The 5,115-nt window shown below is 43.9% G+C and overlaps 1 pseudogene; it reads right to left on the bottom strand.

The window, feature by feature from the left end:
* Positions 1-2,092: 2,092 nt before the first annotated feature.
* Positions 2,093-3,503, bottom strand: LOC146810382 (uncharacterized; annotated as a pseudogene).
* Between the last annotated feature and the right edge of the window lie 1,612 nt (positions 3,504-5,115).

Genomic DNA, 5,115 nt, shown 5'->3' with positions numbered 1-5,115 from the left:
AGGACTTTGCACACACCCCTCCTGTCTCTGGGCACTGCTGGGAGGACTCTGCACCCACCCCTCCTGTCTCTGGGTACTGCTGGGAGTGATAGGCACACACCCCTCCTGTGTCTGGGCACTGCTGGGAGGACTCTGCACCCACCCCTCCTATTTCACGATATGTACGCTTAGAACATATATGGGTGTGGGTTCGCTCCATGCATAAGAGGTGGGGGTACGTGTCGTACATACACGGTTGGGGTGGGGGTACACTCCATACGTCCGCGGGTGAGGGTACGGGTCGTACTTACACTGTTGGGGTGGGGGTACGCTCCATACGTCCGCGGGTGAGGGTACGGGTCGTACTTACACTGTTGGGGTGGGGGTACGCTCCATACGTCCGCGGGTGAGGGTACGGGTCGTACTTACACTGTTGGGGTGGGGGTACGCTCCATACGTCCGCGGGTGAGGGTACGGGTCGTACTTACACTGTTGGGGTGGGGGTACGCTCCATACGTCCGCGGGTGAGGGTACGGGTCGTACTTACACTGTTGGGGTGGGGGTACGCTCCATACGTCCGCGGGTGAGGGTACGGGTCGTACTTACACTGTTGGGGTAGGGGTACGCTCCATACGTCCGCGGGTGAGGGTACGGGTCGTACATACACTGTTGGGGTGGGGGGTACGCTCCATACGTACGCGGGTGAGGGTATGGGTCGTACTTACACTGTTAGGGTGGGGGGTACGCTCCATACGCACGCGGGTGAGGGTACGTGTCGTACATACACTGTTGGGGTGGGGGGTACGCTCCATACGTCCGCGGGTGAGGGTACGGGTCGTACTTACACTGTTGGGGTGGGGGTACGCTCCATACGTCCGCGGGTGAGGGTACGGGTCGTACATACACTGTTGGGGTGGGGGGTACGCTCCATACGTACGCGGGTGAGGGTACGTGTCGTACTTACACTGTTGGGGTGGGGGGTACGCTCCATACATACGCGGCTGAGGGTACGGGTCGTACTTACACTGTTGGGGTGGGGGGTACGCTCCATACGTACGCGGGTGAGGGTACGGTTCGTACTTACACTGTTGGGGTGGGGGTACGCTCCATGCATACGCGGGTGGGGGTACGTGTCGTACATACACGGTTGGGGTGGGGGTACACTCCATACATCCGCGGGTGAGAGTACGGGTCGTACTTACACTGTTGGGGTGGGGGTACGTTCCATACGTCCGCGGGTGGGGGTACGGGTCGTACTTACACTGTTGCGGTTGGGGGTACGCTCCATGCATACGGGGGTGGGGGTACGGTCCGTACATATGCGTCGCCACGCTATGTGATGCTTGTGCGGGCCGTACCCAGGCCTTTGCCTCGTGGGTACAGCCGTCCCGCCATTGTTGGGATGACGTAGGTGTGGGCAGGGTATGACTCGTACCCACGCTCTTAAGGCGTGGGTACGGGACGTACCTGTATTGTTGTGTTGCCGGTTCGCGTCGTCAAGCACTTCCGTTGTGGCGGTCGCTGGCTTTGCTGGACACGCCCCCACCCCCTCGTAGTGACCAGTGCCTGGGGGTCAGGTATGTCCAGGGCATGTGTGCTGTGTGACTTTGGTGGGGGTTTTGTGGCCTGCCCCTGGTCCTGCCCCCCCCCTTTTCCCCCTCCCTTTGTTGTTCTGACCTTCTGCGGCATCTGCGTCCAAACCTGTAGAGGAGGTCGACTTCTATGAGGGCCGGGATGACACGTAGGTTCGGGTCCATGTCTGTCCGTCGCGTACAGGTACTCCTTGTTTGCGTCGTCCTGATTTCCCGGCAGTTTTTGGCAGCCGGAAAATATTCACCGTGCGGGATGACGTCGGTGCGAATCGTGATTCCTGGTTCGTGAATGGCAGGCTGCGTGCGTCCCGACGTCACGTCGGCGCTTTCCCAGATCACATTTGTATGTTTATTTTCGTCGGTCGGGGTTTTGTACGATTCGTACGGAAATGGTGTTTCCGTGCGAATCGTAATTCCATGTTTGTATATTTTGACGACCGGGTACGCGTCAGACGGAGAATATGCTCCGTCCGACGGTTCGTACCCAGTTTTTACCGGATCGTGATCGGCACCAGTGTGTGTTAGAAATGGAGGATGTGTGCAAGATTATCAAGGTAGTCTGAAGCCACTGTCAACGTAAACTGTTGAATTACACCCAATAGTCTTTCAGACATTTCCTTGGTTCTTTTAGAAATACATGGGTTCAGACTACCTATTAATGATTGCGGTATTCTCATTTCTTTGCTCCTTCTTCAAAATTTCCAAGAAATTTTAGAAATTAGGATGAGGTTTGCCAATTGATTTATTGAAGGAGTTGTGCCATCCCTCTATGGCATGGTTTGTTTTTGCTCCTCCCTCTAAGCAGGTTGAGTAACAGTTCCACCACTCCACATGGAAACGTGACCTCCTCCTGTGACCCGACCTGCTTAGATGGCCAATCCATGTGTCTTCAAAATAATTTAGAATAGGTGCTAATTTCTCTTCATTTGTTGTAAAGTATTCAGATTCTGTAATTGAAGTGTAGTACTTGTCTACACGGTCAGGAGGAACAAAGCAAAGGGCTGTTAGTTTTTTCAGTTCAAACTGTAGTTTGCTAGCTGATATATAATCCTCAAATAAGGATGTTTTTTGAAGTTTTCTCCAATATGCCTGTGAAAAGTGAAAAAAACATCCTTGAATTTGGGTATCTGTGTACGTTTTGGTTATTGTATTAATCATAGTTAATTCAAAGTCAATTAGTACTTTTCTAGGACTTTTGTTTGATGGTTTAGATTTTATCACCGACAATAATTCAGTGTATGTTGAGGATTGTTTATCAGGTAGTAAACTGTAAACTAAGGGAACTACTGAATTGTTAATATATGCGTGAATAGTGTATATTTGGGTGAATGGATGGGGCGTGCTTTTAAACGTTCCATCCATCATCCAAATATCACTGTTTTCTAGCCGTACAAGATTACGGGGTGCGCTAACGATTGGTATTCTCTTTTGAGTGTTTTGGTTGTCATGCAAAAGGAAAGGTTCATTAGAAACAGTGATAGAGAGTTCAGCTGGAATGATTATGTCAGAGTAGGTATGGGGTGTTACTCTTTGTGGGTTACTTGTCTATTTTTGACGTTGAATAATTCTTCGCAAATTAGGTATGGTGGGCATACTACTTGCAACATGTGGAGGAATGTGTTGCGATACCTCCCTTAAAACTGCATCACAGGGTTCATTGGTGGTGGATGCAATATCTTTAATCTCATTAATAGTTTATCTAACTTCAATCTCCATTGCAGAGGCAGAGTGGTTATGGTCTGTGGTTCTTAAAACAGTGTCACCAAGAGTAACCGCTCTGCCTGTGCAATGGGTTGAGTAGTATTGCACATACCTCCAATGACACCCGGGCTCAGATAGCCTCTCCTTACAATAAACATACCCACTATGGTTAAGCAGTTTGTTTCCTCTTTTTGAGGTGATGTATTTAGCTTCTGTGGAAGAGGCAGACATTTTCTGTTCTGTAAAGAAAAAAAGAAGATTTTTTTAATTTTTTTTAAATAATTTATTGTCTATACCTGTTTAGAGGGAAATATTATAGTATATTTTATGTAAATATTTTACAGTTTAAAGTTAATGCTTTCTCAAGTTCAGTTTAAGGTTTTCAACGTGTTGCATTTCTATCTTTGTTGGCTTTAAAAAAAAAATGCTTTATTGGGAGAGAAAAATGGTTAATTTGTGTTATTGAAAAAGATTTTGGCTTTTTTACCTTTGGAATATATGTTGCTTGATTCTTTACTTTGGTGAATTGTTTGGTTTATTCGGTGGTTCTGAAATGAAAAATATTTAATATGTTTTATTAGATGTATATAATTTAAATAAAGTTTACTAGGGAGAGAAAAATGGTTAAGTATTTGTATTGGTTTTTGTTTTGAAATCTTACCTTTATAAAAATATTTGGTTTGTTCGTTTCTTTGGGATATGACGTTGAGTTGTATTGTGGTCTGAAAAAGTAGAAATACATTTATTGTTAGGATATTGAAAATATTTTCTATTATTTATCTGAAATAGAATAACATATGTTTGGTTAAGGAAGAACAGGTTAATGTTTTGTATTTTTACAAAACTTTTCCATTTTTCTCAGAACAGATATATTTGAGTTTATTTGGCTAGATTTATTTAGTGAAGTTTAAAAAATGTATGTACCAGCAAAATGTATTTTTCTGTAGGACAAGAGAATTTTATTGAATTATAGTATTAGTAAAAATGTTGTTGAAATATTTTATTGATGTGCAAATTACCTTGTTATGTTTTTGTTTTTGATGTACGTTGAAAGATTTGAAAGCTGAAAGAAAAAAATATTTGAACATTGTTTAGAAACTGTAATGAGGATGTTATTTTATTTGTTTCATGTGTGTTCGCATACTATATCATTTGTTTACTTCTTTTTGGTGTAAATATTTAAGGAAATTACCTTGCAATATGCTTTTCAGAACGTTATCTGTATATATATATTTTGACGCCAAATATTGCGGTTATTTTGTAGATGGATATAGTAGCAATCTGTTGATATATTAAAAAGTAGAATAAATATTTATAGTATGTGATTAAATTCATAAGCTAATAAAAAACAACAAGCATGTTTTACTGAGATAAGCTAATACTGGAGTAGGATTAGTAATTTAGTTTATCAATATACAGCATTTTTACTGAGGCAGGCACCCTTTAGAGTAGGATAAGTAGTTTAAGCCTCATCACTCTTTAGTACTCTCTTTGAAGTATGCATCCCTTTGGGTAGGAATAGTAATTTGACCCCCATCACTATCCAGCACTCTCTTTGAGGTATGCATCCCTTGGAGTTGGAATAGCAATTTAAACACCACCACTATCCAGATTTTTCCATGAGGCAAGCACCTTTTGGAGTAGGAATAGTAAATTGTGCTCCATCACTATCCAGCCCTTTCTTTGATGTATGTAACCTTTGGAGTTTGAATAGTTATTTTAACTTTGCCACTATCCAGCATTTTCTCTGAGGTAAGCACCCCTTGGAGTAGAAATAGTAATGTTAAACCTATTACTATCCAGCATTTTCTATGAGTTAATCACCCTATGGAGTTGGAATAGT

Source organism: Triturus cristatus, chromosome 7, assembly GCF_964204655.1.
Source record: "Triturus cristatus chromosome 7, aTriCri1.1, whole genome shotgun sequence".
Lineage (NCBI taxonomy): Eukaryota > Metazoa > Chordata > Amphibia > Caudata > Salamandridae > Triturus > Triturus cristatus.
This window is presented reverse-complemented; position numbering and strand designations above follow the sequence as displayed.